Below are 23,810 nucleotides of genomic sequence, written 5' to 3' on the forward strand. Positions count from 1 at the left end.
ACTATTTATGATACAGAGCTCCAGTTCTCCTTTGTTTTGTTCTAAGTTTCTTCCTCTTGTGTCATGGAAATAAGGTTTTGTTGACAAGTAGGGACAAGTATTTTCCTATGACTGCTACATCCAGTGTTGTAGTCATGACAAGCTGCTGCTGCATCATATTCATCCCACAATGGCTACTTCTGCTTATCTTCTACTGGGGATCCAGACTAACTTCAAGCTACCTTTACATATTAATTAAATTTTCACCAGCAGCTGCTGTTTTGATGAATCCTATGTGCAGTTCAGACAAATACAGGTCTGCCATCAGGATTTTTTTTTCCATTTAGATATGTTTTAGTCTGTCAAGTGAATAGAAAGAGGACGCCATTACTTTTGTAAATGTAACCAGAAATGTGTCAGGAGTCCCATTATTTAAAACTGAGCTGGGCAGAGCAGATGATATTGTATAGTAAAGACCAATACAGAACTGAATGGACTAAACAATCCACTGAGCTTCATTTCATCAGCGATTTACTGACTTTCATTTCATTTACCTGCATCAACAACCATGGTTAATAAGGCACAGACCCTTAGCATTCCTCTGAAGGGCTGCAGCACTGCATTTTACAGCAATTTCACTTTCCCAACACTAAAAGAATTATATTTTCTTAATGTTGAAGATACTTTCAATCTAACTCAAACCATATGTGGGCAATAATTTAAACAATGGCACAAACCCTTGTTCCCCTCTCCATTTTCAACAATTCCCAATGCTCTCATGCTATTTTCAGATGCTAGGGAAAGAGGTCATACTTTTCAAAGAAGCTCTAAAGGCCAGGAAATTCTTGTTCTTATAAGTCATTTTCATAGTCTGAACAGCTTCAATAGGAGCTGGGTAAATCACTTCACAATTTTTTTTTAAATTCATTGCTTGGCTTCTTTCATTGTTTTATGGGGTTATAGAAAAACTCTTAATATTATGCATGGTCCAAAGGACAAATTTAATTTTAAAGAGTTTAATTTCTGATAATTGCTAAAGCCAAAAGGAAGTCTGTCAAAGACTAATAATTCCCCAGAATATTCTGAGACGTGAATGTATATTATCATATAAGATTACACATTACATTTGTCCTTTAGAGGGCATTCTGTGAACAAGGAATATACTACGGGTAACACTGAGGGCTGGATCTATTCCAGTGTAAATTTCCATATTTACACCTAATTCAATGAAAAAGCATGAGTTACACTGCTTGTAGACATTGCCGTTTGTCTTTAAAAGTTTAATCTTAAAGCCTGAACTGACCTAAATATTTTCAAATGGATCTACTCCACTTCTCACTAAATTTAATTTGTAGCTTACAACTGTTCCGTTTTGGTTTATTCTTCAGTATGTATCTAACTTGACTGATAAAGAAATAGAGCCATCCAAAGGGAATGTTTGTTGCTCATTCTCCTATATCCTTCACTGGCAGGAATTGTTTCATACCTGTCTCTCAGATTGCCCAGGGAATTTGTGGATGCCCGCTTCCTGGAAGTGTTCAAGTCCAGGTTGGATGGGGCCTTCAGCAGCCTGGTCTAGTGGGACGTGTCCCTGCCCACGGCAGAGGGGTTGGAACTGGATGATGTTTAAGGTCCAGCCTTCCAACCCAAACCATTCTATGATTCTGTGATTCTATGACTCCTCTCTTTCTAGGTCTAGTATGTAAATATATTTAAATAAGGAGTTCAAGACACCAAATGATTCATCAGGTATATGTAAACTAATTGATTATAAATGCTTTATTGTATTGTGATTCCATAACAATAAAAATATATTTTGAAACAAATGTGGCCTTGAGTTCTTTCATGGGAATTTACATTACTGGCTGATAATGGAAAAATGCCAGCATCTTGTAGTTAGTCTTTCAGTAGAGATGACTTTTGACATGGATTTCCTGAAAACTTCCAAGGCATGGTGGTTTCATTGACACAGTTTTGCAAAACAGAATTATAAAAACAATTGGACTGGATGGAAGGTCCAGCAATGCAAAGGATAGAAAAGCATGAATTGTGAGAAAAATGTTAAAGAATCAACCATCTTGGATTACAGAGATGTAAATTCACTTAAAGAATATAGTCCAAAATATATTGGGATAATGCAAAGCATGAGAGGAAACGAACAAAGACAGGAAAGGCATGGAAATATTAGGCTGGTAAAAAAGAAGTAGGGATTGTGCACCAGGAAAGGTTTCTAACAGAAAGACCATAGAATAAAGGAGAGAGAATGGATCCCTGAAAGCTCTCAAGCAAAACTTCAGCCTGAAAGCAGGACCCAGGCATTGTGTGCAAACATTTAAAACAGGCATGTACAAATGCTGGGAACACATTTCCAAGATGAAAATCCAGAATATTTTTCATTTAATCTCTCATGAATGTGTTTAAGTCTGTGAACCTTCAGTATGACAAAGGATAACAGAAAATGGAATTTCATGCATCTTCTGGGGCTCAGAAAAGGCTGCATTGTCATTTCTACCTTGAATGGAAACTCAAAGCAAGTTATTCACAGTATCAGCAGCTCTGTTCTCCCTGATCACTGTAATTATGCATTGTGCTCAAAAGCATACAAGATTTCTCTTCAGTGTATTATTTTCATTGAAAATATTTGCCAGATGAAAAGGACATATCGCTATGAGAGCAAGTGCTGCTTTTCCTAACAATAAAAGTCTATAATTTTTGCATGTTTCAGAATTTCCAGGGCTTGGCACTTTTGTCCTCTAACTTCCCAGCATAATCTAAACTGTTCTTTCATTGATCCCACTTTCTGCAATCCTTAAAAATCAAATATTGCCAGCAAGGATAATTTTGAATGCAGTATTTCTCTACAAATCAATCTGATATCTACAGAACAGCACAAGAACACTCAGAGGTATCCAAGTTCCTTCAAACATATTTATTTTCCTAAAATCTCAGCGTATCAAAAGAAATAATGCAGTGAACAGTTCTCTACCTCTTCTGAGAATCCACTCCATAAATTAGGAACTATAAGTATTTATAGGGTAAAAAGAAAAGCTTCATGCAAAGGACTAAACAAAAATAAGTATATTCAGCAGGACCAAGACAGAATTCATATTCTGCAAGGAAAGTGAATTAAAAATTAAATTTTGATTATATGTATGCATGTATATCTATCTGTATGGTTGTGTGTACATGAGACCAGCTATGCCATTTACTCTGCATCTGATTTTTGCTCTTTGAGTCTCTACCATTACACACAGTGGTGAAACTGTACTTTGAGATCCTTGAGAAAAGCTGTCTATTGTTATTTATTATAGCTATCTGTATGTTGGTTAAATGTTAAAACTCACAGGCTATTAACCTTTTGGCTAAGCATGTGTGTGGTCCCTATAACTGTGTCTGTAAATTTTTCAGTAACATAAAAGGGAAACTAGGGCAGTTTAATGGACATTTCATTTTGAGCATATGCAAAACTTGCCTAGAAACCACCTACAAAACAAATGGAGAAGGAAGAATGTTTTTGGTTGGGATTTTTGTCATTTCTCTTTACCATATATTTAGCTGAAGTATATCAAACAAAGTCCTCAGATATAGACTACTTAATATGAGAAAGAATGCAGGTCTGAGTGTGCAGAAACAGTGAGCCTGGTTTTGATAATGGAGCTAAGGCAGCGCAGTGTGCATATTCTGTGACAGACACCTGAACGGACACATCCCCCACCTCAGAAAGCTGCCTAAATGTAGCCATCCCCAGCTGAAGAAATAAGCCATCTGCCTGGTCAAACTGTATATGACAGCAAACATTTATACAGTCTGACTTGACACAGGGCAACTGAAAAACTTAGCAAGCAACTGGAATCACCTTTTTCTAAATGGCAGATCGTGATTGCACCATGTTCTTGTTCAAGGATTTATTTACCTAGGAGAAGGAACTCAGTGCAGAGGTGGAAGAAATTTGGAGGTTATCTCTGTTTCCAAGAAGCAGAAATGCAACTATAGAATCAAAAGGAACTGATTTTGAAGAACATAGATTATTTGCTTATAAATAATATTTTCAGTTGTCTCTGGTCTTTCACAAAACGTCAGTAACAGCAAATAGGTTTCCAGCTTCACTAGCCAGTGTGTATAGATAAAGGACAACACATCTGCATTACTTGTGTTCAGGCTTCCAGGCACCAGTAAACTTTTGTCTCCTCGGTCTGTAGCAGAACACAATTGTAATAGGAGGAGGTAGATGTGAAAGAGTAGTCAAAGAAAAATGAAAAGTGTGTGAAAATTATGTTAAACATGACAGTTAAACACGTATTTTACTCAACTCATATGAGGAAACTGCTTTGAGAACACCTAAAAAAGCCTGAAAAGCGCAAAATCCACTTTATACTAAACAGCAGAGTACATTAATAACAAAGATTTTGTCTGTAATCTTGCCTTATTGTTGTCTTGAATCAAGTGAGGATTTAATCTCTCTCTGATTCGTTTTTCTCAGACATTGCTGATTGGATTGCAATTATGCGAAAGCCAACACACATGGGAATCTTCCTTCACCTCCACTGGAAGTGTCACCAAATTACTACATCCTAATGTCTATAATCCTGAGACAGCTAACAGGAAAGCTCCCTCTCCACTGAAATTGCCTTTTAGTAGTGATCTTATAACTCCTGAGGAACCTAATTCATGACAAAGCTGAAATTTGTGGTGGGAAAAAGTATTCAAGACATCCTGTATGGCTATACAGCTGTAACAGGGTCCCAATTTAAACCTAGTGTTGCAGGAGAACTGTGGATGTGTTCCTAGTAACTGATGCTCTTGATGCAGCAAGTTTTTGCATTCTGGGAAACTAGAAGATTAAGTCATTAGCATTTGCCATTCAGGAGACGTTTTGCAAGCCATCTTCCTTCCTCACTGTTATTTCAGACGCCGGCCAGGTTCAGCCCATGTTCACTTTAAATTTAATTAGGATTCGGATAACATTAAGCTGCTGCCACAGGCAGTGATTAGAGAGTGGTGCAGAATGAGCCTTTGTGAATGTTTCTCTCTAATTGTGATTAGAATGGGATGACTGTATTTGTAAAATGAATGCCCCACAAATCAAGACGATGTAAGTCTGTTCTCTCATTCCACAACAGCCACAAGCAGTTACCTGAATATTTAGCAGCATTCCCATTGACAATACTCCTAGCACAGAACAGCCTGACTGGCTAAAAGCTCTGTTTCCAGTTAAAATTCAGGAATATGCACAAATCCCATTAAGCCCTTCTGTGAACTCTCCTTTAACAATCTACAAGGTGACAGCAGCCGGAGTATTTTTAATAGAGCCCACACAGCTTCTCTCATCAGACAAGGTAGGTGTGCTAAGCATGGAGAAAAAGAGGGCCTCCAATATCCAAAGAAAGATTAATTTCTAGGCAGAAAAAGGTCAGGGAAGTCTACATTATGTTTCAGTTAGGGTATAGAAGAAAATATTCTGTACAGTGTCATCCACCATGGTAATCGGGGCCATGAGTAATAATGCTTGTGTTTTCTCATCCTAGATCCAGGTTCAGGGTGTACAGGAAATTTCTCTCTCTCTCCTAGCAGAAGAGCTGATACTAGCATGTGAAGTTTATTCTTCTCATAAATCCTTATCAGAGATTCTTTTCTTGCCAAACCCAGGGGAAATCCAAGTGCAATTCAATTAGTGAAAGCAAATGGGGTCACCTGTCACCTGCAACCTGATGGGATTGTCTGACAGGGCATTGGAAACATCTGTGTACTCCAAAGCATCAGTAAAACACTTGCCCCTGAGTAGCTCACAGGTGGTTGTGAGGATCTTCCTTATTAATGAATCCAGATTTCACAACAAGTTTTCTTGACAACAGGATAATATTTAAAGATCCAAAGACAGTAAATAGCAAAAGAGGTTGTCTAAAATAACTTAGATTAATATGTTCTTTAATAGATTTCAAGGTCCATTAAGCATAGACCTATTAAATACCAAACCTGTGCATCACAGTATAAACAATTTTAAAACATCTACTTAAGTAACACTAAGAGTCTGATATAAACTTAACAGAAAAAATTAAATTATATCAAAGTTAGCACCTTGGTGCTGTTGGTTGCTGACATCCACATTCAGTTTGGCTTTGTTTTATGACTGGGAATTAAAGAACAAAAATTCTGAGGACTGCTCTGGGAATAAAGTTTAAGATTCTAGTGATAGCTATGACTTCCATCATTTTCAGTGGCATAAACCAATCCTCATGCTTTATTTCATTTTAGATTTCAGGTTTGAACATATGATCTTTTTCCAAAACTTCCCTCACATTATGAGGAGAGGATTATGATCAACCATCAGCCTCTGCTCAGAGGATGAAATAGTCTCTGCAAGAATGATGAGAAGCAGCAGCCAGCACGTGGTATAGCACCTCTGGTATTCACAAGGCTGCACACTGTACGAGGGAGAAGAATATCCTCTTTACAGCTGTCTGTAATAACATCTCCAGAAATACGTATCTCTGAAACACCCAATATATCAAAGTAAAACAGAGTCTCAAATGCACTGAGTAAACACTGCTAATACTGATATTTTAATGGAGAAAAGTAGTTAACAAATGGTAGAGCATTTCACAGAACATGGATGGACAGCTGGACAGGACAGAGTCTAATGAAGGTTCTTGTAGTTGTGGCATGAAAAGCTTAGACAGCTACAGCACAATAATCTTGATGTCTTTAGTTGAGTTCTTGTACCAGTAAGAACAGGTGGTTGCACCTGTAGAAATGAGGGCTAGAATATTACTGCCTTCCCACCTCCAGCACCTTCAGCCTTTACTCTGAGCAGGCAAAAGGTTTATTCTTCCTACTGAATTTTTAGAAAATTTTCCAATGCAGCCAGATACTAAAATCATCTGCAAATCATCTCACACCCTCAGAATAATCTGGTAGTGCTGAAGAGAGAGGCACTATGGTCTCCACCTGTTCCTGTAGCTACCTAGGGAGAGACTGTGCTGCCAAAGCAGCATGCTAACTAAAAATAAATGAGAAAAAAAAAAATTTGCTCAAGAATTTGCCTAGATTGTTAAAACCAGTGGGAAATGTTGCTTCAGAGAGATACTCTGACAAGGAAAACCATTTATGCAAAAGCACCAGAGTTTTCTAGGTAAAATGTCATTTTCTGCTAGGGAAAATAGATGCAATTTTCTGTCAGGAAAATAAAAATGATAGCTTTGTGATTGCCCACCTGGAGGGAGCCTATCCATTAAACTCACTACTCGAAGGAAGAAAGAAAATGTGTAAGAGCAATCCCTAAGGAAGCTGCTACCTGCTAGAGACATTGTTGTCTTCCACACCGATATTGCTTAAGGCCCTGGGCTTTCTTTCACATTTTCCTGCTTGCCTAATGTTTTTAAATTATTAGTTCTTATTCAGATAGAATTTTTCTAAATGTACAGATACCATGTAATAATATCATAAAATCCATGCTGACTCAACACAGCAACAACTTGCAGGAGAACAGCTTTAGGAAAGGAACCACTACCACAGAAAACATGGTAAATTAGTTGTTACTGAATGTTTTCAGGGTCTGCTCAAAAACCTCTGATTACAGGGAAATATACAAACCCCATTATTTCCACCCACATGGATTGGAACGAATGTGAAAGGTTAACTTTGATGTAAATTGTATGGGAAATAGATTGCCACCTCCAAGGCCAAGGAGGAGGCAAGTAAAAGAAAATGCACTGAATGGTATCATTGGAGATAAAATAAAGGGGAGAAATGAAGGAGGGTGATATAGTTTATAAAAATGCCCTGGACATCATTAGACTTGTCTCTCTTTTGCATAATTTCTCTTCTATACCAATGTCAAAGTCCAGATTCCAATCCCCATAATTTATCTGCTTCCAAGGGCAATGCCCAATTCCCTGAGTGTTTATTTTTTCTTCCTGTAGACATATTTGTCCATAATTTAGAAAAGTGTAGAATGTAGCACATTTTCTGTGTCTTCTTCCATAGCAAATTGACTATATGATTGTTTTAACTATGCTATCCAACACCTTAAACACTTAGCCTTTGAATTGAAATTCAAAGAGGAAAGTAGGCTATGATATTTATCCTTTTTAACTCTGTACATCCAGAACAGAACTGTATCCCAGCAGAGTCTGCAAAAGATGTCATACCTTCATTTCAGACAGAAAATCTATACCTCCAAGATTGTAAAACTTGGTGTTCTGAACCTAGAAATAAATAATTATAATGACAGTCCCAGACATTACTATATTTGCATTGAAAGCTACCTCTGCAGAAAGAATAGAGATAAATGGCAAAGTGAGAGCTGTGCAAGGCAAAAGGAGGAACCGGGAGTAAGGGAATAAGAAGCAGCAAACAGCAAACATCTGCAAGAAAACTGCTGATTTGTGGCGGAACAACCTCTCTTACCAAGCCAGATGGTTTGTTAGCAAAGACCATGTGTAGATGCCAAAGCAGCTTTAACTCTGCAGTGACCAACACCTGTATCTAGTGCTTTCAGTAGCGTTAACAATACAGGGCACTCCAGAACTCTGCCACATAAGTTTAATGTTAAGCTGTTAGATCATGGGTTTCCACTACAAATTCTAGCCTATAAATAGGCCTGGCACGCATGGAGCCTGGTAGATGAGGTAGCAGATTTTTTTTAAAGGAATAGTAGATCTGTTGTCTTTTAGCAGCACCTCGCTGGCCTTTGCTGTTACCTCTTCTTTTATGATCTTTTCCCACCACCCATCATGTTCCAGGACAAAAGTGGTTTTGCATAATGTCCAATTTAATTCCTTTTCATTTCTTGAGGCATCATATGTTCTCTTTTCATCTCTGCCTTTGCCCTTCTCTGTGACACTGGGATTGGCTATGAGGAATGCACTGTTATTCTTGTGCCCAAGACAAAGCATTGTTTTTAGCTTTGTAAGTATATAACATCCCATGGTGAAATTTCCAGTTGCAATTTGTTCGCAGTTTAGTTTCAACTGTGGATGAATGACCATGTTTGAAAATCAGACCCACCCAGGCTCATGCAAATGCTCTGTGATGATATTTGGACATCTGCCTTATGCAAGCACAGAGAGAACAGACAGATTACTGCCCTCTTTCATCTGGATAACATCAGCATTGTAAATTACCCATTAAAGGAGGGCCCTGAGAAGATCTGGGGTTTGTAACCGCAGTATCACCTCCATGGGACTCAGCTGATACTTCATGCCACTGTCACTAAATCTTTCTTCATGTCACACATAGCTGAGCCCATCACAAGCATTTTTGGCTGCCTTTTTCAGGCTTTCTTTCCCAGGAGGCTGCCTCTTGTATTTGTCCCTGTCCTTTTGCTTGTTGGCCATGGCCAGCTTTTAGGAGATCTCTACTTTCCCCTTCTCCCGGAGTCCTTTTTCACTTCAGGCAGTGTCCCCCAGGGGACAGGTCAAAGAGATGCTCAGTTCCACTGGCAGTAGTATGAGCATTAATATAGGCTTCCTAATCTACCACTGCAACATTCCCCCATGTCCCTAAACATGGTAAGGAGAAATCCGTGTTTGTACCAATCCAAGGCAATATTCAGGTGGAAAGGAATAGAGCTCTAGAGTGAGGGATGATGGCAGTAACTTAACAACTCTACCCAGGATGATGGTGTTCACAGTATTCATTAAAGACGAGTAAGTGTGTAGCAGACACAGAGTCATGCTTGTCATTTGCTACCAGCCAGCAAGGATACCCTCTCAACGGCTGAATATGCTTTCTCTCACACTGATATCTTTTTCTTTAATGCTAATATTATATTTAAAAGTATACTTAACATTATGTCAATATAATGCAGTTCCTTCACCTTCGTGGAGGCATCTGTCTGGAATACAAATTACTTGGAAAACCTGGCACCATTGGCAGTGGCGATGTTCTCCTTCTTTATTCTGAAAACAGTGACACCACGTCCAAGAACCTACATACAAACTGACCAAGATATCTAGCCAAACACACACACAAAAAGCATATATCTGTCTTCTTTCTGAATTTCTGATAATCTGTCTACATTGCATCTGGACATTATTCCATAATGTGTTTTATATGCCTCTTGCCTAGAAGCCTGAAGGACAAAACTCATTTATAGTCTGCACACATTACCCAAGGACTGCTTGCAATCTTTCTTCCTAATCAAACTCTAAATTCAGAAAAATAATCCTGATCATAAGTACCCGTTCTTCCCACTCTTCACTGAAAATCAATGTCATTTAAATATGTCCTTATACACTCCTGATACGGCCAGAGAAATTAAATCCTGAAAAGCAATTATATCCACTGACCAGATGACATTATTCTGAACTCCAAGTGTGGAAGCACCAAATTCTCTCCTGCCCAACTTTCACTCTTCTGGTCAGAGAGACACGTTAGGCCCCCTTGGTTAAAAACAGTGAGGGTATAGACATGGCAAACTGGCAAATTTTGCACTTCATCAAATATGCCTTTGTTTTGGATGCACATTTACTTACCAGAAATCCATCTAAGTTATGACATCACTACCTGTATTCCCCTCAGGATATGGAGATTCCTGTTTTCATATCTCACCTAGCTCTTGTCTCTCACTAGCAGCTTCTCTGGGGTTCAACCCAATTTTTCTTTCTTTTTTTTTTTTTTTGGAAGTGTCTATATGTGATAACAGTTGCATTTGCTTCATCCTTGAGAGAACACATCCTTTAGCTTCTGTGCCACACAATCTAAAGGTCTGGTGTTGTTCTGTCCTTTGATTTCCTATTTCCACTTCCTCTGATAACTTGTGTGATTAGGCTCATCTTATAGCTTTACAGAGATAAAGTACTTTTCCTCCCTCCCCAAGCAAACCTATTTCTTGCAGCTGTGGCTCACTCAAACTCTATTTCAAAGTATTTCACATGAATACTTGCCATTTTGCAGATTTCTTTTATTCCAAACCTGCCTGTGATAAATCTGTTGGAATCCTGTCCTTTGTTCTTCGACCATACCCTCAAGGTATAGTCTGTGTTCAGCAAAGCCACCTGGAAATTTCTCTTCTTCCTCATCACTCCAGTCTTACAACCCATACATTCTTGTTAGCTGCAGGTTTTACAACCTCGCTGCTGCCTCCTAGACAAAGAGAAAGATGTCAACAAATGACCCAGTGGTAGTGGTCTAATTAAGAAATGCTCTATCATGTCTCTTGGTATCTGACTAAAACACTCTACCCACTCACCAGTTGTGGATGATAAGTTGACATCCTTGGTATATAAAGAGAAGTATGCTCTTTAGAATAGCAGGCACCTCTTTTATTAGGCATAATACACAGTTAGTGCATCAATCAGTAAACATTCCTTTGTGCAATCAAACTCAGGAAATAGCTTAGTTTTGCTATTCATATTCTGGGATAACATGCAGCATAATTTATCAGCACCTGCATTCATGGTCACATATCTGACAACTGATTCACAGCTCTGAACCCCTCAATATGCACCTAAAGATAATCACCAGTAGCTGTCTTGTTACTGTTCCCTCAGCATGTCAAGGATGTTTATTCATGGGCTTCTGCCTGCCTCCCATCACTTTGGGCCTGCTCTTAAGTCAGTAGATCTGAGCCTGTGTCATCAACTGTGCTTCTCATTGTCATTAAAGAATAATCATTTGTGTTTCCATCCATTTTCACTGAGCCTTGATCAAAATTGTCACTGTCTCAAGCTGTCATAGCTTTCATGAACCAGCTTTTTTCCATTGTGGGAAAAACAATAAAAAGCCATCACAGTGCTATGGAAGAGTAGCTTTCTGGTACACTGTATTTAGAATCATAGAATAACCAGGTTGGAAGAGACCCACCGGATCATCGAGTCCAACCATTCCTATCAAACACTAAACCATGCCCCTTAGCACCTCGTCCACTCATGCCTTAAACACCTCCAGGGAAGGTGACTCAACCACCTCCCTGGGCAGCCTGTTCCAGTGCCCAATGACCCTTTTTGTGAAAATTTTTTTCCTAATGTCCAGCCTAAACCTCCCCTGGTGGAGCTTGAGGCCATTCCCTCTTGCCCTGTCCCCTGTCACTTGGGAGAAGAGGCCAGCACCCTCCTCTCTACAACCTCCTTTCAGGTAGTTATAGAGAGCAATGAGGTCTCCCCTCAGCCTCCTCTCCTCCAGGCTAAACAACCCCAGCTATCTCAGCCACTCCTTGTAAGACCTGCGCTGTTCTGTGACTACGATATTTCAACCACATCTGTATGGTTTCAGGTCTTCAGCCCTCTAATTCTCTGGTCTTTGTGTATGCTTTCATGTTTCCAACATATTCTCCATTAGCTTCATGCCACAATCTGTTTCACAGTTTCCCACTTCTGCATCACTACAATCAAAAGCCAAAGTTGCTAATCCGCTCCTGCCCCTTGTTCATACAGTCAGCATCAGGGAGAAGAGCCAGAAGAGTCACTTCTCCTTAAAATGCCATTACTACTGTTCCAGGGGTTTTCATCACCTTGAACTCTGGTTGAATTTTGATTCTCGCATGCTCTGTTCGGGTATGGGTCTCTGGTAAGTCCCATCATTGATTTTCCTGTCTTTTTCCTCCTTGCTTCATGGATCTTTCACAATGGTAGGGAGCAGGGGGGCTTAGAGACAGGTACAAAACATTTTTGAGGTAAGGAGGGAGGTATGGGTATATAGGTACAAAGCATTAATTTTATACCAGCTTTGACAGGTACAACGCATTCATTCCGTACCAGCTTTGGCTGTTTTCATAAGGCCTGTATCTGTGATTTATACAGTCAGGTTCTGAGGCTTAGCACCTGATGAGAAAATGTGGAGGCAGAAATCAATGCATTGACTGATCCTTACACCACAGTAGAAGCACCTAACACAATCCTTCAATCATAGATTCATATTGCATCTTTAACCTGCAGCTTTCTCAATTAAAAATTACAAAGACAGCCTAAGAAATTACAGGCATGTCTTCTCAATCAACATTAACATAGAAGTTTAATATATAAGGGAGAACATAGCAGTATTTCCTTTAGTTTAATCAGTAAATCAAATGGAAATTAACCTATTCAGAACCAATGTGCAAAATATTTCATGATTCTACAAAATGAATTACATGTCTGTGTAACAAAACAAAGATAAACTAAATTGATTGAGAAACCAATCATGACACAAGAAGTCCCTATTCTAAGTATGAAGTACATAAGTATGTAGAATTAGGTATATATTAGGTGTATATATATAAGCAATACTATGTTTAACAGCACCCATTAGAATACAGGGTTGAGATACTGCCAGGTATATAACAGAAATGGCCAGGGACTTGATTTGGCTGTGTATAGTAGCTGACAAATATTTTCACACATACTTCTACTGCCCTTCAAGAGCATACTAGAGCAATAAAGGCTACTGGTAGAAGGAAATTAGACCATATATAACATTCATATTACACTGTATAGTATATGTTATTCACTAGGACTCTGATATCCCTGATACATTTACTGTACTCAGTACAAAAGGATATAGTGAAAAATGCTATTGTGTGCAGACAAGTAGAAACTGGACCCTTACATCTATCAGCTGAACTCTCTAAATACAAAAACCCCCTTATGTTCTATTTCCCTTCGGTAAGAAGCCACATCTGAGAAGCTAATAAAGGCAAATTTGTCAAAATTCAAAGAGTATTTGATGACCAAAACCACTAGTCTAATGTTTAAGTGGCTATGTGCTAGAACAAAGAAGATTCTATTGACACCGCAAGCACAAATACAGAAGATCTTTTTTCAATAGTAGTCTCTATCTGCAATGACTTTTTTTTTTCTGGTAGCAGCAGAAGTTAGACAGGCAATGAGTCAACATTAAAATTTGCCAAGGATCAGCTTCAGATGCAAAGATGGCTTTGCTCTTTAAACAATCTCAGAGGAAAAACCCAAAGCCTCAAAGACTGGAGCCCAGCAGAGATTGCACTGAAGAAATATAGGCATAAATCTCTCTTTAAATCTAATGACAACTGAAAGCAAATCACATCATTTTTTGGATTCACAGATGAGCAAAATCAGCCAATCCATCTGAAAACCACTCTTGATTCTAAAAGTAGCTGGACAACTCTTGCTGGTACAGAGCAAGGGAAAAGCGAAGTTCCTAAAACGCTTTGCCAGTGAATGGGACATCTCTATGGGAGTTTTGTCCTTCAGTCTGATAAAACCAACAAGACTGACAACACCTCTACCAACATAAGTGTCACAAACCATTTTAGAGTGGAGACAGCAAGTACATTTAATATTCCTACAAAATAATATATGCTTTGATCTATATTTTTTTAAAGGTGCATGGTGAAGAAATGGAGTCAATATCATTGCTGAAACTTTGGAGCAATACAGAAGGTCAGGACATCGCTGCCCAGTTTTCTTCAAATTCTTTCTCTTTCTTCAAGACTCTTAATGGGAATTCAGCCATATTATCAGGTTCACAGGATGCCTTGCTATATCATTCAACAAGTTTGCTTTTCCAGGAGACATCTTGCCATTTTTTTAATGGTCTGCAATTTTGTATGAGGCTGAAATGGCAGTTGGTCTCACAGTTATATTTCTATTGTGTTCCAAAATTCACTAAACCTGCTTCACTTTAACCAAGATTTTTGTATTCTTTGCTCAGAACAGCTATCTTGGGCTAGCTTTGCCTTACTCTTCAAATTTCATTCCTCTTATTGTTACACTGCCAGCGTGCATCTGAGAGGCTGTCAGTGAATTGACTTCATGAGGCAGGTCTTTGCATGTGTACGTAGGACAGCACAAAGTTGATCTCACATGGTGCATAGCAAGAAAAAATTTGTCCTGCTTGAATTCACATGCATTTGGAAAGACTGTTCTCATTACAATGTATTTCCTAGTTTAGGAAAGAAATATGTTTGATTGCCAGGCCCTTAGTGTTCTAAAATTTCCTGTGATCTAAATGTTGGTCTTTGAACAATTTCTCAAAGACAGTCATTTGGCATGTTTTTATGTATCAGAAGTAAGAGGTAAAACATCTCTTAAGTTGATTATTTATATCTAAAGCAAAGCAAAGACATTAAGAATGTATTATTTAAAAAAATAAAAATGTTTGTGTGTTTAAGATAAAGAAATGGCATGTCAGTGATCCTGCCTTCTCATCTGGGTTCTTAGTGACTCTTTCAAGTGTGGTTTTAGTCAGGTTGCTTGTGTGCTGTGCTGTGGACTTGCCCCCTGCAGGGACGCTGGCAGCCCTCAGCAGTTCACCTGTTCTCTGTAAAGTGTGATAACAGTTGGGTGTTGGTATTTGTGAAGACTGGCAAGAGATACTAAACCCTAATCAGGACAACAGTAGCAGCAATACATATACAGGTTTCACAAGGAGCAAGTGTTAGATGGATCCAATTCCAACCATTCAGTGCCAGAACAGAGATACAGAACTATAGAATCACCAGGCTGGAAAAGACCTGGAGGATCATCAAGTCCAACTATTCCTATCAACCATGTCCCTGACCACCTCATCTACCTGTCTTTTAAATACCTCCAAGGATGGTGACTCAACCACCTCCCTGGGCAGCCTCTGCCAGTGACCAATGACCCTTTCTATGAATTTTTTTTTCTGACATCCAGTCCAAACATCCCCTGGTGGAGCTTGAGGTCATTCCCCCTTGTCCTGTTTCCTGTAAAATGGGAGAAGAGGCCAGCTCACTTTTCTCTAAAAAGAGTTTCAAGGAGTTCCTAGCTAATAACAATTAAGCTAAGGAGGATTCAAAGCAGGTTTGCTTTTGGCTTCACTGTCTTGAGCAATAGTTTCCTCCTACTTCCAGCAGCCACCAGTAGTTACGGCAGCCACATAGATACCTATGTAACATACCATTACATAAAACCAGCACCTTGCTGCTCTACTGTAGTTGTCTAGTTGCTTTTTCACTCTAGCAGGGGGATAATCTAAACCCCCTTCAGCTTTGGTATTGCAGAGGACATGTCTCCACACCAGTACCGCTATCATAGGCGTCACATCCCAAACTCTGCTCTCTTGAGCAGAGCAGTTCTCTTCTAGAACTAACTCCCACAGGAGTTTCTCCTCTGCCTTAGGACGTTTGTTGCATGGAGGTATTTTTCTACTATTGTTCAACTGGCCAGCCAAAATGTTTACAAACATAGCGATCTTACAGAAATGATGGATCCTAAAGTAATGGGGTATACTGCTAAGCAGAATCAGATTTCACTCTTTATACTAAAAATGCTTAACTCTCAGCTCTGTCTGAGCAGCTTACATGACCCCATCAGCAACGAAGCCACACTGGAAAAGCAGAATGGTTCTGACTTCATGGGAAGAGTCAGAGGGCTGTGGTCATCCCCTGTTATGCAGATGCAGCTCCCAGCTTTTGTCTGAGTCATTGCAAGACACAGTTCTGCCAGTTCCCAGGGGAAAACAATGACAATGTTAGACAGTTAATTCTGCTTGTTTATACTAGCAGCATTAGGAAACAAATGTATCAGAACAACGTTAGGTCCAAAGACTAAATGAAAGTTTACGCTCTGGACATAATATATAGCTCCAAGAAGCATCAGCACAACTTTCTCAGAAAGTCAAAGATCATGTTTAGAAAACATCAGCCAGTCAGTAATTGATCTGGGGCAAAGTTCTTTCCAAAGCAAGTTTACTGCCCACCTACTCTTCTTCTCAGACATAGAAAGCTATCATGATGCTAAAGGAGGCCATTCACCCAGACCACTAATCACAGTCTGCTGGAAATATGCTCCTGAACAAATCACCACCAGCTGGCACTCCTGGGACTGCATCAGCAGCATACCCTGTACTGCAGAGGATATAATTCGATTCCCGCACATTCTATCTTCTTTTTCAAGCAGCACAGCTGGGAAAGATAAGAAATACAGGTGCATTACATATATATGACAATATAATTTTCATATTCACAAATTAATAATTAATTATCAGCTTTAAAATATTCAGGTACACTCTGGACTGCTCAAATTTCTAGCACTAATTATATGTCACACTTAGCATCAACAAGCGTTATCTAATCCTCCCCCCACCCCCCCAAAAAAAAAATCTAAATTTTAACTAAACCATATTTCTAGCACCTGTTTTAGCATTTGCCACAAGTCTCTAGTTCTCAGATGATGCAGTCTCCAGGAATCTGCTCAAAATCCAGACATTTTCTCATGAAATCACTAAAATACTCTATTTCAAATTCATCAGTATAACCTTTCAGTTACCTATATGAGTGTCAAAAGGGTGTGGTTCATCAGAGCAAGGCTTGCAGAATATTCAGATTCGTGAAGAGTTCCAAAATGTTGATTTTTCATCCTAATTCAAGGTGGGGCTAAATTTCTGAAATTTCAGCATCTCCTTTAGGACAGGATTTCACTGCTTTGACCACCCTACTGACCCAACATTTTCCAGAAACTACAGTCTCGCGCACAGCTCCATCACTGTGCTATAGTGTGCCTTTGGTCTAAAAGACGTGAGCACTTTTAAGTCTTTTGGAAATGCCATTGGTCCTGTACCATATTTAGAATGTTCCTGGTCAAAATTAATGCCAACTATTTCTACAAGCAGCTATGTGACAATATGTATTATAAACTGGAAAGAATGAAAATATGTGGGCTTTTCTATCAGAGAAGGGTAGTAACAGACTAGTAACAAAATCATAGAGTAAGTCCTAAGACAAATTCTTTTGGAGAGGTTCATCATTGTGGCACTGTGATTCATTTTCATGCAGTGCCTCTTTCCATTGTACTGATTCAATAAAGCATTTCATCACTGGGGGATGTGCATGAATTCTGTTCAAAATCAAGCATAAGCCTAAACCATTTAATATTCAAAAAAGTCTGAATTCAGGGAAAAGCCCATGTTGCCAGGACCTCAGCAGAAATAGCCATGAATTGCACTTCTGGGTAATGTCCCTAGAGCTGACAAGTTAAATTCCTCGCTTCATGGAATAAGGCAGCGGAGGAAGGTCTGTCCTTCTAACAGAGATACACAGAAAAATTGTGCAGAGGGGAGCTGATAGTGTTTATCTGCTACCTTTCCCCTCCACCCCTCCAAGTATAAGCAACTGTGTGACCAGGGAGCTGGGAGACAATAGAACAAAGAAATTAATTACACACCAATTACATACAGCATCAGTTTCATGCCTTCTTACCATATCATCAGGAGGCTTGGACACATATCAGTAGATCTCAGTTCCTCCATGTGTACTTCTCTGGTAATTATTACCATGATGGTACATTACACTAGGAACACTTCACTTCTCTTTCACTCTCTCTATTTTTTTTTTTTTAACTTTACATAAGAGTATCGAAGCACCTAATGTTGACCTAAAAATGTGGAGTTAACGAAATTTAGATGGTGAATGTCAGAAGAATGGGTCGAGGATTTGCATGCATCATACTGGAGCCATTGCATATATTTCCATAACAGTATGTGATGAATAATAAAATGTAAAAGTTCTATGTGTTTATCATGTCATAATCTCTGATTTAATATTCTTTTTCTGTATTTTATTTGTTCCTTGTCCACAGTGCTCATTCTTTCATTATTTAGTTCAAATTTTAACCTTTCTCCACCTTCTGGAGTTTTATTTATACCTTTTCCCTACCCAATGAAAAATAGAAATATGCGATTAGAAACCGTCCCAGAGGTGATTAGAGTCATTCGTATGTTAAGCAAATCGAGTAATACCTAAGGAGGACTACTAAGAGCATATCACTGTTAAAAAAACTCATTTTCATCATTTTTCCTACCATTGCACCCCCCAAAAGAAAATTCTCACATGTCAAAATAGACAACAAAAATTAAAAAATTATAGGGCTATTTGGCCAAAGGCTTGGAAACCCATCCTTTTTAGGGAATGGTGGTAATTCATATTTAATTGTTTACCAGGCAGATGACAAGCCTTGAGACAATCTGATCCTGTAGCTGCTGAGTGCCAGCAGTACTGTTATTAAGCCTGATGCTTCCACACTGAACTCAAAAGGAATGTTTACCTTTCATTTCAAAGAAAACAAGATCAAGATTTATACTGGAGGTTATTGTCTGCTTTACAAATGAAGGCCAGTGTAAGAAAGAAGAAGACACAGTTGCCTAGCTGTATTTTGAACCAACTTTTGCATTCTCACAATAACCATTGCATGCAAAATAGAAACTGAGGCTGAGCTGAACTGCACATAACTGACACCTAATCAGACAGGCATCCAAATTTTCTTCAGCAGGTCATCGCATCTTTTCAGTTTGTGGAGCCCAAGATATCTTTCAGTGAATGTCATAAACATGACTGTGTGATTGTTCTATGGCCACTTCCTTTAAGACCCTCAGAATAATTCAGGGATTCCCCAGGTTACGTAAAGCAGAGCTGGAAATGTCAGCATTGGGTGCTTAATTTTCTAAATGAAAAGTTCTCTTGTTGCCTGACTATCTCTGCCTGGAATTATCTAAGTGTAAATGATACTGAATTATTTAATCCCCAACTGTTACACCTACTTAACTTTTATCAGGACTCAGAGATTTGGTGCTCCTCCATTAGCTCCACCTATGAAGCTCTTTCCAATACCCTTCCTTCTGAATTTACCTGCTGTAGCAGATCTGAGCAGATGAAGGTAAACAGACGAATATTTTGAGTTACACCAAAGCTATTTAAACACAGCCTTACTCTGTGTCCTTCAGATGTCACCTTAGTCTTTATTAACTTATTATTTTATTTAAAATACATTAAGATACTAATGTTGTGAACTGATGAACAAGCTACATTTGCTAAATGTGACTTATTTATTGTATACGAATTTTAAGCCTGTAGTTTTGACAGACTTCAACAAAGGCTTAAACAATTATGATAGTTGCCTATTATAACAATAGCTTGGACTGGAGATCAAAGAAAGAAGAAGAGGTGGAAAGAGAAACAACTAATATAGATTTTTATGAGGGACACTAGAACAACTTGCACATTAAAAATTCATTTGAAAAATAATTTTACCCTCCCAGGTGCATTTTGCCCAACCTTTCCAAAAAGGATCATTTAGATTTCTTATATATATATATATATAAAATCTTTTTGTGCATTTAAAAAGGAGGATAGGAAAAGCTAAAACTCCATTGCCTTACTGAACGGTTCTGTTTGATTTATTTGACCTGCTTTGCTTTATATTTGTTTGTTTAAAGAAAAAAACCAAAGCACTCTAAATTAATGTTGTCAATTAGGGATGACCTGGATTACCTGCTCCTTGCCACTCTTTTATTTTTTCAACTCAACTGAACTCAGAAAAAAAATAATCAATTACTCGCATAGACATGTTACAGCCCTCAAAAAGACAGAAGCCACAGCTCCCACAGTTTAAGACAAACATAAAAGGCAGATAAAAAGCAACCAGTCTGTATCATCCATTAGATGGTAAGGAAAAGCCACACTTGACATACAAATAGGGGACACATGCTCCTGCTGACTGGCTGGATCCTGAGTTGGTGTATGCCTCTCACCTCAACAGTTCATTTCCCTCTCTCCTACACAGGTTCCAATTCCATTCATTAGGGTTTGGGGCAGGAGAGGAGACAAGGACAATTACCATCCAGATTTCCTTAATGTAGGGCAGAGTAAAAAAGAGGCTGACTTTGCTTTTTAGCATGTTTAGGACATGAAAAAGTGAAATCTGGTAAAAATATCACCAGAAGCAGTCTATAGTAGTTTGCAGTCCTTTCTTTCCTTAGCATAAATGAAAATACAAGCAGGAAATTGAGAACAATATGCCAGAAATAAACATGATTCCACTCTTTAAAAGTGCAAAATTCTCCTTGGGATTGAAATTTCACCCCAGATGGGTTGGCCAAGGAGTGTGTACCAATAGTGTGAACCTCACTATATATGATTTGACATCTTGACATTTAGCAAACTTAGAAAAAAATATTAAAAGAGACATAGATACTGTAAAGATGAACCTTACTAATACTAATACACCTATTTTCTGTCACTGTTTTCCTGGAGTATCCGGCAGTGGGGAAGGCAGCTCAGGCTATGTGCAAAATATCTAAATTCAAACAGTACTGCACCCTCACTAACAAGCTTTGACCAGTCCTGGGCACTTCTGCAACTCACTTCACTCAATCCAGCTCCTGCTAATAAATTGCTGTTGATAACTGCAGGCAATGGTAGGAGTCAAGACTGTTCAGGAAACTCACATAATACAGCAAATATCTACCTACACCTCATGAAGGCTTCTATATTTTCCGACAGAGATGAGGCTGAACAGGACTTGTCAGCAGGAGTACAGAGTAACAGGGAATTGATCCAAAGCAAAAATGGCAACACAGGACTACTGAGAATTAAATCTTTTCTAGCGTGACACCCACTCTTATGCTGCACACCCTTTCTGCACAACATGCTTCCTGGAAGTGATGGTATCCCTGAAATGGCACCCCTCCCTTGGTGTTTTTGCTCAGGAGTATGTTTCTTACCACAAATACCTTGATATCCACCACCTCTCTTACTTCAGTTTGCACCACAGAGGGGGCCTTGGAGCTGAAATTCTGAACTTAAAACTGAAATGCATTTGAATTTAATTATTTCTGGATGAAATTAAATGAGAGGATATGCTCCAGAAAAGCACCAATTCAGCTCTCAGAAACATAATTTCAGTGTTTATAACCAGATAAGAATTAGCCCAAAGTAAAACTTCTTGAGATGCGCTCAGTGTGGACACTGGGTCTCATGACATTTCATCGTACAGACCTGCTCTCCCTGAATCACAGTACTGGCTAATGTAAGCATGGTAGCTAGTGCATCAGAAAGCCTTAGAGGCCCTCAGGTGCTTCACCTAAGTGTCTGAGCCATCTTGCATGCAGATTTCAAAGCACTGAATATTCATTACAATGAATTCAATCAATCTTTATTGTATACAGAAGTGCAACTGCGAAGTATTCTACAGGCAATTTCTGTAAGTAATTTTTATTGTAATTTCCATTACAACTGCAAATAGAAACTCTCTTTTAATGTTTTCATAGCAATATCCCACTTGAGCTGTTATAATGAAATATGTTGTCTGTCATGAAGTACTGAGGACTGCATAGCACAGATGGGATGGGTGATATAAAATTATTTAGGAAATAGATATATTACCAGTTGGTTGACATGTTAAAAATTAGAAGAAAGAGTGACAAGATCATCTTACAAAAAGGATGCAGAGTAAGATGGATTACAGGTTACTTCTAATGTGATTTATTTACTTTTTGTTGTTGTTTGGGTTTTTTTTTTCTTAGAGCTGAGACTTAAAAGTTCATTAAAAAAAAGACAATACATTTCAATTATAGAGATGGTTTCTTTTTTCCTACGGTTCCATATCGTTTAGGGAGACACCAAACAGAGATATCCAAAGACTGCACTATACAATGCTCTATCAAACTGCAGTTGAAAACATAGTTATTTATCTAATGATCAAATTAATTATTGTTCTTCTCTCAGAAACATAATTTTTGAAGGAACAGTGTCCTTTTTTTTCTAATGTGACTCTTGGAGGATGCTAGTCTAGGCTACAGCTGGCAACATAATTAGTTGAGTAACCAAACTGACTCTGAAGTGTGCACTGATGTTATGAATTTGATCTAAACAATGAAACATTTTGTCCCTCCAAACAGGCACGCTTCTTAAGCATATGCAGAAATGGAACAATGTGCAGTCTTGCTGTGGCAGTGTTCCAGGGATTTACCAGTAGTTACAAGATGCACCTTGTACCTAGTACTGGCACAAAATTGGACTTCATATGACACTGAGTACAAATTCTTCTGAATCAGAAGACAGTCTTCAGAAAAGGCAAAAATAATGCCTTACAGGATGAAAAGATAACATCTTATCACACTGTATTTTAGCAAACAAGCACCATCCTCAGAGGGTACAAATAAACCCTGAAAATGCTACTGTAGTTGACAGAAAAATAAATCTTTCTTCACTCACTTCACAGGCATCTTCCTCACATGAAATAAGATCATACTGGACCAACTAAACTTGCCAAATAAATTGCATGAACTCATTTTTTGTTTTATGGATATAATGTTTTTATTTTTACAGTAAAACTAAAGCAGTTGTGTATTTCTCTTCCTTGGGAACTGATTCCCTGGAAATGCTGAGAGAGCATTTTCAATAAAATCTAGTCCCATCTGATAAGTTTCTTGGAAAATTCCATGGTGGGTATGATAAAGACTTATTTTTGTGCCTGCCTTCCTTTGCTCCATCAGGGATAGTGACTAAATGACTTGAATAACATTTCACAGCCCATAAGCATTGGAAAGAGTTATTGTTTTCAAAATAGAAAATTAAACTATTTTGAAAGTTAAAGTTTTTCAGGCCAGATAAAGTTTCTGCTTCATTATTAACGGTTCTGGCAAAATACATTCATGATTTTCTGATAATCCATAATTCCAGTTTACTGATATTTGATAATTACCATAGGTTTCTTCCCTGGGGTGATCATTTACCTCTACTGCTAATATGAAAAAAGGTATGTGTATTTATCAGTCTCCATCGTAAAAAGCCAGTATTTAATCAACAGTCCCTAATGAATGTTCACAACATTTATGTGAGGTTTTGTTTATCCCATCTTTTTATCAAAAAGGAATCCAAGACAGAAAAAGAAATGAATGGATCAAGACTTCAACAGATTCAGTAATAAAGCTACAGTTGCAAGCTGCAGCTCCCTGACACTCACAGCTATATACATTTCAGCAGATCCCCAAGAAAGCGTTAATATCTATTGTCCCACTCCTTGTCAAATAGCCAATGAGGACCTACAAATCAGAAGTTTTCTATGTTGCTTTTGAAAAAATAAGCATTTTTCCTCCTGTTTTCCTACTTATCTACAAAAGTATACATGAAGGCTAAC

The 23,810-nt window shown here is 38.4% G+C and overlaps 1 long non-coding RNA gene across 2 annotated transcripts in view; it reads right to left on the minus strand.

Annotated features, from left to right (window-relative positions):
* The window catches only part of LOC138718623 (uncharacterized), a 61,133-nt gene that overhangs the window by 21,488 nt on the left and 15,835 nt on the right, over positions 1-23,810 (minus strand). The window contains exon 1 of one of the 2 annotated variants that reach the window (XR_011337125.1): positions 6,302-6,399. The exons of the other annotated variant lie outside the window; for it this stretch is intronic. This is a non-coding gene — a long non-coding RNA (uncharacterized lncRNA). Of the gene's footprint in view, positions 1-6,301; positions 6,400-23,810 lie in introns of those variants that run through there. 2 annotated transcript variants of the gene reach the window in all.

Source organism: Phaenicophaeus curvirostris, chromosome 3 (genome assembly GCF_032191515.1).
Source record: "Phaenicophaeus curvirostris isolate KB17595 chromosome 3, BPBGC_Pcur_1.0, whole genome shotgun sequence".
Taxonomy (NCBI): domain Eukaryota; kingdom Metazoa; phylum Chordata; class Aves; order Cuculiformes; family Cuculidae; genus Phaenicophaeus; species Phaenicophaeus curvirostris.